This window comes from Cryptomeria japonica, chromosome 9, assembly GCF_030272615.1.
Source record: "Cryptomeria japonica chromosome 9, Sugi_1.0, whole genome shotgun sequence".
NCBI classification, from domain to species: domain Eukaryota; kingdom Viridiplantae; phylum Streptophyta; class Pinopsida; order Cupressales; family Cupressaceae; genus Cryptomeria; species Cryptomeria japonica.
In genome coordinates, this window is record NC_081413.1 from 604,273,063 (window position 1) to 604,283,968 (window position 10,906).

A 10,906-nucleotide genomic window follows, 5' to 3' on the forward strand; every position below is an offset into this window, starting at 1 on the left:
ATAACTTATAGGCATGAATGGAAATCTCCATTAAGGAATCATATGCTTTATTAATTGAATAATTTCTACAATATTGTCTTCTTGTTGGCCTCTTGTCAATAATGTTCAATTTCAAATAAAGAAATCAACCCCCAAAATTTCTAGGCCTTCTTTAAAATTTTATTAACTCTCTTATTCATACTTGGTCTATTTTTGAAGGATTTTATAATTATTATAGAGATACATTTGATAATAATTTAAAGAATGTCAACTATCATCAATTCAAAACCTAATTGAAGGTTTGATCCTCAACCTCATAATTCATGTCAAATTAGGAAAATTTTAGTAGTGATGTAATAACCTTCCCAATGGAATCTTTGATAGCGAAGACAACACTACATAATCTTGGGTTCCATTTAGGACCTATTTCATAATCTAACTTAATAAATCATTCTAAAAAACCATACCCATGGGTATCAACAAGAAGTTGGATCTCTATATAGTGGAATCATATAGGAAAAAAATATTAATAGAAATAGTAACTTGTTTCATAAATAATTGATAATCATTTAGGCTTGATATCTTAAACTGAAATTTATACTCATGGAATAATTGGGAAAAAGGAATGGAGCTACTGTGGCTACAACAAATCAGAGGGAGGATTAGAAATGTGGATTTCACATAGGATTGCAAGTGGGGAAATCAGAAGTAGGGAAATATGGCAAGGGCGTAATTCTGAAACACAATAATGAAAATAACCAATCAAGGTATGGGAGATTCAAGAAATAAAAAATTTAGAGGGTAGGCACAATGGATGGCTAATGAAGCAAAAAGCATGCCAATAGGAATCCATGGGAGGTAAATCTCACAAGAAAGCCATGGAAAGGGAAACACAAAAAGAGGAGTGATTAGTGACCATCTCATGGATATGCAGTTTTGAATGGTAAGGATATCCGGTAGAAGAAAGGGGGCTAGAACAATCACACTCTCAAATCAAACAACCTAATATTAAAAAAAAGAAGGAAAAAGAGGACCAAGAACCAATTAAATTAAGCTAATGATGGCTACCAATGCAGTAGGATAGAGAAAAATCATACTAAGGAAGGATATTATCATTTCCCAAGGGCAATGAAGGTCATAATGTGGAATGTTAGGCTCTTAAACATAAGACATAAATGGAGCCTTATTCAGTACATAATAGATCAAATAAAGACTGATATCTGGTTACTACAAGAGGCAAAGTGCAGTAGGGACGAAAGTGATAGAAGAATAAAATGTTGGAGGTGATGGAGGGGGCATTTTATCAAAGTAGAAGGTGCCTCCAATGGTATGAGAGCTTTGTAGAATCCTTTGACTGTGAAGGGAGAAGTGATTGAAAATTGGAGAAAATGGATCACCTTGAGGTTTAGAATACTACAAACAAATGATTATATTTTCATAATAAATATATAGGGACCAATAACCACAATTGGCAAGAGGGAATTATGGTGACAGATCTCTGTAATGTCAGATAATATAAGAGGGACTTTTAAAGGTTTATTAATAGTAAACAATCAAATAATTTGATAACCAAAAATGGGACTTTGACCTGGACAAACAAAAGGTGTGGCTTCATGAGAATTGCAAAGAGGCTCAACGGATTTCAATTACTTGATGATTGAGAGAGGCAAGAAATCATACATGGAGCATCAATTATATCACTCTCAAGATTAGACCACTACCCTGTGCAACTCATTATCAACTCAGATAACCCTGCAAAAGGAAACCCATTCAAATTTGACAACATATAAGTCTAAGGGATGGAAAATTAGCAAATTTGGTGGCCGAATGGTAGAATGACATCAGATTTAGCTATCAATCTAACCTTTTTAAAATTAGGAAGAAGTTGAGCTATGTGAAGTCTAAACTAAAAGACTGGAATAAGTCCCATTTCAAAAGCATATTCACATAATAAAAAACAAAAAGAGTTGAAAAGGATTTGGTGGTACTCAATAGAAAAATCATAAAGGAAGGGGTGAGGATAGAAGAATATGAGACAGAGAAAGCATTGAAGGAGGAATTAGGGGAACTAATAAGGAAAGGGAAACATGGTTAAGGGAGGGAGATAGGAATATTAAATATTTTCATAGGACAATAGTAGCCAATCAAAGAAAAAAAATTTGCAAAGATTAGGAAAGAAGATGGAGTGATGGTACAAACATTAGAGGAGGTTAACTCTAAAGCTATCAAGTTTTTTGAATCCATCTTAAACAAGGAAGTGTAGGAGAATAGAGAATAGAGAGAAAAAATCCTAAACTAGATCCCCACAATAATAAATGCTTGGCAGAATGAGGCCCTTTACCAAAAAATTGGGAAGGAAGAAGTTAGGGTAGTCACTTTCCAATTAAACCAAAATAAGGCCCCAGGCCTAGATAGATTTTCGGCTAGTTTTTTCAAAAAAATTGGCACGTTGTGGGGGGAAATTTGACTCTAGTTGTGGAAGAATCAAGGAAGAGAATGGTAATACTAGGAGATTTGAATCATACCTTACTATCTCTTATCCCCAAGAAAAAAACTCCTAGGAGATGGGTGATTTTAGGCCAATTTGCCTATGCAATACAATATACAATATTGTCATGAAGATCATTGAAACAAATTCAAGAAGGTTCTCAAAGTAATTATATCAGATAAGCAAAGTGGTTTTGCACTTGGGAGGTCAATTGTTGAGGGTATCATAATAGCTCATGAGACTATTCATTTAGCAAGAAAGGCCTTGGATGCTTGTATGATTCTTAAGTTAGACATTCTCAAATCCTATGACTTGGTTGATACAAAGTTTTTAGTTGTAGTTCTAGAAAGGTTGGTTTTAATTAGAACTAGATTAATGAGATTAGAAATTGTATTTCTACCCACAATTTCTCAATACTTGTAAATGGTGTGGCTCATAGTTTTTCCTCTTCGACTAGGGGTATCAAACAAGGAGATCTACTCTCCCCTTTTCTATTCAGCATCATTATGGAATCTATTAGTAAGAGGAGAAGGTAGGTGATAAGGTATCACTATTGAAAATGGAATTGACAATACCACCCATCTACAATTCATAGATGACACTTTTTTATTTGGAGAATCAAGTAGGAGGGAAGGTAGGTCCATAAAGTCTTTATTTGATGAGTGCTACATGGCATCATGGTAGAGCATAAATTGGAGAAAAGTGGAAGTCTTCTTTCTCAACACAACCTAGTTTGTAGAGAGTTTTGTCAAGGATTTTGAATTTGAGAGTAGCAAATTTTCCGGGCCACTTTTTGGGGATGCCTCTATTTATGGGAACAAACAAGATTAGCTACTATGAGAACTTAATATATAGTTGTAAGAAAAAAATGAGGCATGGAAAGGTAAATGGTTATCTTCTACCAGAAGATTGTTAATGAACAAATTAGTGCTCTCGGATATCCCAATTTACTCAATGACGTGTCTTGAACTCCTCAAGGTTGTAGAGGATGAATTAATCCATATTTTGAGGAGTTTTTTTCTGGAGTAGCACATGAGAGCAATAGAAGATTCCCTTGATGGCTTGGGATAAGATTTACCTCCCTAGGGAGGCTGGTGGGATAGGGATTAGACAATTGTCTATCATGAATTTGGCCATGAGAGCTAAACTTGTATGGAAGCTATACATTGATGGGAACTAGAAATGGGTTAGAATACTTAGGAGGAAATATCTAGACTTAGATTCAACCCTACCCAAATTATAACAACTTTGAAACCCCCAAGAGGATTGGTAATTTTGAGCTATATTTTGCAATGTAGGGATATAATTGTTAGCAATTGGGACTCATCCGGTGACTTCCTGTAGTTGCTTATTGGTCTAGGGTTGTCATTGATGGCAACTCTTCTTGGAAATTCGAATCGACAGTCATGATTTATCTTATCTGAAAGAAAGAGTTATTCGGTAAAACAAGGCTATCTCGATGATGTTTTGGTCCAATAAGATTTCTTATTATTACAGTAATTTTGGTGATTGATTTTTTAATCTTGGTGAATGGGAAGGTCCTTAGGAATCCTATGATTATACTGTTTTGCTCTGGTGCTATGTTTTGTTAAATATTGAAGCCGACGTGAAGCTACACATTACACTTCTTGAAGCCGACTTGGAGGACATCATTTTTGGTAAGACCGGATATATAAGATTGATTTGGTGATTGGTTTTTGGTGTAATACAATTGTGGTGATCCGTTTTTGGTGCAATTGAGTGCAGTTTCACATGCGCATTTGGTTCATAGATAATCCAAAAGCTGACTAAGATAGAAATAGAGTATTTGCAGAGCGAGTATAGTCAAAAAAATTTTGGTTTACCAAAACTTATTCACGCATTGTCAGATGCTACTTCAAAGTTCATTTTATTGCATTTCCTCATTGTAATCAAATTGTAAGTTAGTGAGACTTCGCTGAGGCTTGTAGCCTTTTGGGTTATTGTATTTGAGTAGTGAGCTCTAGGGAGTGATCCTGAATGCAAGTGCATTTCCCATCTATGTAATATTTATGTACTCCTGGCCATAGTATATGAATATTGTAGATTCCAGCCCCACCATGGTTTTTCCCTTTTTGGGTTTCCACGTAAAAAATCTAGTGTTGTGGATCCGTGGTTTATTTATTGCTTGTTTATGATTTTTTTGTTATGCATTGCTAACAGGTGGATAAAGAATAAGTTTGTGGATTTTATTTTCGGTGGGCTTTTGATAGACCAATGGTCCAACAAATAAAGCAGGGTCTTGATAATCTTGGGAATGGGGACAATCAAAATGCTACATTGTGGGCATTCTGCAAGACATTTTAGGACAAGATGAAGCAGAGGGTCAGAATCCCCAAGGAAATTGTCAATAAATCTGAGGGGACAATTTGTTTTATGGTGAATAAAGATGAATGTCGCATGGAGGCAGCTGAGCCCCAAATGGTGTGGATCATGCCTATGGGCTATGAGGTTGATGCGTGAACTTTAGATGCCTATGCACAAGACCTATTGAATGCTTTGGTAGACTCCAAAGAAGAAAGGTTCAAAACTTGCAAAGAAAAATCAATGGAACTGTACACCAAGTTAACTAAACTGGTAAGGAAAAGGAAGGTGGCTAAGATAGTGGAGGAAATCCTCATTGAGGAAGTTCACCCGAGAGAGAAAGTTAGAGCTGCGAGGGATGCAGTTGAAAAGGCAAAGAAACAAAAGACTGCACCAACTCCAGTCAAAGCAAAGGTGAGAGGGTCTTTTCCCGCTCTGGTGAAGACACCTCCGACTAAATCAAAACCCTTTGGTTCATCTGCTAAGGGCAAAGGTGTTCTGAGGAAGAAGCAGAAACCTCAGAGAGAGTATGTTGCAGTTTCCCCGTGGCATCTAATTTAACTTTGTGGTATTATTGTGAGTTACTAAAGTATAACTCTATTATTCTTTTGATGGCTGATGTACTTTATCTTTATGTAACGAGTTATTACCCTTCTCATTTACTTTAATCAAAAACATAAACTACTCAAACCTACTATTAACCTGATTTTCAAACAAATTATTTATTTTAAATTGTTCCCCTTCATTGAAGGAAAAAGTTAGAATAGAGTACCTGCATTTCAAACATCAGCATCTCACTTAATGTGAAGAGTTGAAAGCTCGACTGAAGAAAGGAGAGAGAGAGAGAACAGGACGGACAATCAACCCCATCTGTTTTGGCCGCCCAACGGTTGTTTGGCGTTTACGATATGAATGCTATCTACAAATATATATGTCGTTGTATAATGCACAGTAACAAAAGCACCCTCTCAATTGTAAGTAACTATTTGCTATTGGTGGATCTCAATATCAACTATAAAATGCTTCAAAATAACAGTTAAAATTATTGAACATTATATTTCTACCAAATGATCTACAATGCCGATGATTTATGCAACTCTTCAGCTATGACATTTTTTTGAGTGTTTCCTGTTCGACCACGTACTATTTCTCTCTACTACTTTCTTAATTTTTGGTCTATATATACCACTCGACTAAGCAAGAAGTCTTGACACAATAAGTTTTAGAGCAAGCTTTTCATATTCAAAGAGTTTGAGCTTCACTTGCAGATTAAAATTAGCAGCACTTTAGGTGTTTGTAATTCATTAATGATGTCAAAACGTTACTCAGAAAGATATATGGTGCTGCTGTTTACATTCATTTTCTTATTTGATTCTCTAGCATGGGCAGACCTGCATACCCATACATTCGTTGTAATTAGTTTTTTATATAATTGTGTGTTTCCCTAACTAAAAAATTGATTATAATCCATCCAAGAGCTTGTTGAATCTTTGTTGATACCTGCTCATTTGGACTTCCATTAAATATGACGATGAAGAAGGCAAGCTCAGGAGACAGAATAATTGTTAATATTGAGTTTTTTATTGATGTTTCATGTAATCTGAATTGTGCGTTTAAACGGTATTTAATAGATTTGACAAATAAAGTAAACGGTATTTCATTCGTTGATCATATAGAGAATCGAGAGCAGAGCTCTATACATAGATTCAGTCCAACCCATGTTTCTATTTAAGAGATCTAACACAATTTTTTCCTCTTTTTTCTATTTGCACAGCTTGAATCCACAAATGTTACTCGACTGTGTAACACATATAACATTATCACAGTGAATGGACAGCTTCCAGGTCCAACTCTGCATGTCCGAAATGGTGACACACTTCATGTTACAGTTTATAACAGGGCCAAGCACAACGCCACTAGCCACTGGTAAGTATAGCTGTTGTAGACTGTCAATTCCATTGATGAGTCAAAGCATATTGAAAAGAACTTGATTTTCAGGCATGGAGGGAGACAGATTCGTAAAGGGTGGGCAGATGGACCGGGTTACATTAGACAGTGCCCTATCCAACCAGGGGAGGAATTTACATACACGTTCACCATTATTGGACAGGAAGGAACGTTGTGGTGGCATGCCCATGTATCATGGCTCCGTGCAACAGTTCATGGAGCAATGGTCATTCTTCCAAAGGATGGCAGCTCTTATCCATTTACCCAACCCTATGCTGAGATTCCTATAGTTCTAGGGAAGGAAAGTAGAACCGTATGCAAGATAATTGTTTTGAAGCTTCATAGGAAAATCACCAGTTCTAACTAACATTTCTAAGGGGGGCGTGTTCGTGATTTCTATTTATTTCAATATTTTTAAATTTTCTATAAAAGGATTAATAAAGATCAGTTTCAATAGTTAACATATTAAATATAATACAATTTATTTATTTTTATTTTTTTCAATTTTATATTGTGAAATCTATCTTTTAAAATTGAATTAGGAGGTTTTAATATTATTAAAATGATATTTTCAATTTTTCTTTAACCATTTAATTTTTTAAAATCAAGTTATATTCACATGTCTTTTTATTACTACTTATTATTATTTTGAATATGGTTTTATTCTCTTTTTGTTTTTTTCTCAATCTCATTCCTTGTAAAATTCATTTAAGAGACCCTTCTCATATCATTCTAATCAAAAAAATTTAATTAATTTATATCTTAAATAGACTTACTCATTTTAAAAGTTAAAATTTTTAATTTAAGAGGTTTGTTAATTAAATTATTTGTGATATTTTAAATATGAGTATTTTTTGAATATTCACAAAATTGATTTTTGAGATACAGAATTATTTATAAATCGTCATGTAAGATATTTGTATGTTTGTTTACTATATGCTAATTTTCAAGACTATTTTTATGCTGGATTTTCTAGAGAGTTCACCTAGGAGAACTTGCCTTTGAAAATCCAATAAATTCATTCATATATTTTTAAATATGTCAATCCTTGACAACTTAGTAATGAATACGCAAGAAAAAGTACACAATCAACAAGTATCTAGATCCATGAGTTAATGGACAAATCCACACTTGTCAAATTAACCCAAAATCATACATTCTCTCTAAAAACAATAATTAATTGTAAGCATCCAAATTTCTTATTTTTCTACAAGAACCAATTTAAATTTAGGGGAGAGGGCCCTATGGTGGTGAGGGCCATGTTCGAGCCTCCCAAAATTTGTCTTAAATAATTTAATTATTTTTTAATTTTGTACAGTTATTTACTTGTGAAGTCTCCTACATAAAAAATGGGTTTTAAGTCCACATTGATCAAATATGAAGTGACATCACATGTCAATTCTGCCAAGGTATCCAAAGTGGTTCCAAAAGGAAGGAAAACCCATAGTTGTGCACTAAGTCATGTTTATTGGTGTGTTAGTGTGGCATCACATTATTAGTTTCTTTTCAAAATTTATTGGAATATTTTTGCAGATAAGTATTGACATGACACTTTTTAACTCAATAATAGATTAACAGTGCCCCACTAATAGACTAATTGTGCCCAACTACTATCCCAAATATAAGACCCTCTCCCTTATACATGTCAAATTTATTCCTCTCCATCATTGTCAAAATAAAATACCTCTATTTCTTCAAAGGTATTTTCCAACTCAATATTTAATATTTTAATACTATCACTTCCCTACGTCATGAAATATTTAATACCAAACTATATGTATTACATTTTCGAGTATTATGTTTATACTCTCTAAGTTCTTTAGAGAACTATTTCCTTACATTTTATTCTTACAAAATTATTTTTAAAGTCAATGGGCCCTTGGGTCTATTGGTGAAGTTGAATGGCTCCAAATGAGTCCACCAAAGGTCAAGTCTTGTCTGAATGCTAGCCTTTGGCATCATAAGGATGAGGCCAAGATTATGCCCTGCTGAATTTGACAAAATAGATACCCCTCAATCCTTGACTTTTACTGGAAGAGATTTCAGTCTATAGACTTATAATCGATATCATGCTAACTTCATATTTATAGCTAAAATAACAATGGCATAATTAAATCTAAAATGCTAAAGGCCTTAGTTTTACGTGGCATGCCTTATCTGTAGAGAGTGTGAGTGAATGATTTTGAATAGGAAATGTGATTATGATGCATAGTTCTCCATCTTTCAGACTTTTCTCTTGTGCGCTCACACTGGATTGTCCTTGAATTAAAATTGAACAGGGGAGTGGTGGAACAGTGATCCCGTCGAAGTCGAAGAGGAAGCAAAACTGAGTGGAGGTTTACCGAATGTTTCAGACGCTTTCACTATAAATGGACAGCCGGGAGACCTCTATAATTGCTTAAGCTCAGGTACTGATTTTTCTTTTGATTCAGTTGGCTACAACTATTCGATTATCAATGGATGAGAGGCCCAATAGTAAGATTCAATGGGTTAAAAATGAATAATTCTATGCAATTAAATCAAGAAACGGGCACTGTGAGTATAACTAAGGTTCACCCAATTCCGTTTCTCACTAATCAAAATCAATGTGATTTTCTGTATTCAGGAACAATAAATTTCTCGGTAGAATAGGGAAAAACCTACCTTCTTCGTATCGTCAATGCTGCAGACAATAATCACCTCTTCTTGAAGATAGCATCGCACAATCTCACAGTGGTAGCCGTGGATGCCTCCTACACAAAACCATACAGAACAGACATACTGATATTATCATCTGGTCAGACTACAGACGTTCTTCTCATAGCTAATCAAGCACAAACCAAGTACTATATGGCCGCCAAAGTATACACTACTATACCTGAAGGGAATTTTGACAACACCACAACAACCGCCATTTTAAGCTACGTGGGCTCTAATGCATCTGCCACTCCAATCTGTCCAGAGCTTCCAATATACAACGACACTGCAACAGTGACCACATCTACCCGATCCTTACGAAGCCTGGCTTCAGAGGAGCATCCAGTAAACGTTCCCCAAAGCATAAGCGACAGTAGCATCATAACCGTAGGACCTGGTTTACGTCCTTGTGAAATCGGCGGTAACTGTAGTGGCCCTAACAATACCAGACTAGCTGCCAGCATGAACAACGTATCTTTTGTGCTACCAGATATTGCCATTCTCCAAGCTTATTTCTTCGGCATAAATGGAATCTTTACCACCGGCTTTCCTTCCAACCCACCAGTTGTGTATAATTATACTGGCGATGTACCCAAAACTCTATGGGCGCCAATTTCTGGCAGAAAGGTGAAAGTCATTGTTTATAATGCCACAGTTCAAGTGGTGTTCCAGGGAACCAATATTTTCCAAGCAGACGACCATCCAATGCATATTCATGGTTATGACTTTTATATTGTAGGAGAGGGTTTTGGTAATTATGATAATGAAAAAGATCCGAGCTCTTTCAATCTGGTCGATCCGCCCCAACGAAATACTGTATGTGTTCCCGTCAATGGATGGGCCGCTATCAGATTCAAAGCTGACAATCCAGGTAATAAGAAAAGTTACGGTTTTCTCATGATTGTAGAGATAATACAGGACTTGAAATTGAAATTTGGAAAATATGTATGGGGGACTGAAGGATTTTTCCGTTTGTGTAGGTGCGTGGTTCGTGCATTGTCACTTTGATGACCATGTAACATGGGGTTTGGATACTGTGTTTATTGTGAAGAACGGTCCTGGTGCTTTGGAAAGTTTAATCCCCCCTCCTCCTGACCTCCCCAAATGCTAAAGCAAGTACCAGTGTTGCAGCATTTTTACATATAATTCAAATACAAATATTTTTTATTATTCAGTGTAGTATATATTCCAGTGTTACAATATTTTTATTGTGCAGTGTATTATATACTATTGGAGAATTTATTATATATTTTTATAAAGAAACCACTAGAAAAAAAAAATGTAAAAATCATAATTTAGGTTTGTAAATGTAAAAGAACACTTCCAAGACAATTCAATGGAGCCACCTACTCATTATACTAAAATATTTATTAATAACAATTGGTTGAAGTCTCAATTTTATTAAAAACGATGGAAATTGATACTATTATGTATATTTAAATTCTTTTGCAAGTAAAGTCAAGGATTATAACTAATGTTGTAGTAGATAAAAAT

At 35.0% G+C, this 10,906-nt stretch overlaps 1 pseudogene; it reads left to right on the forward strand.

Moving 5' to 3' along the window:
- The first annotated feature begins 5,032 nt into the window (after positions 1-5,032).
- On the forward strand, positions 5,033-10,523 carry LOC131045240 (laccase-12-like; annotated as a pseudogene).
- Positions 10,524-10,906: the final 383 nt, after the last annotated feature.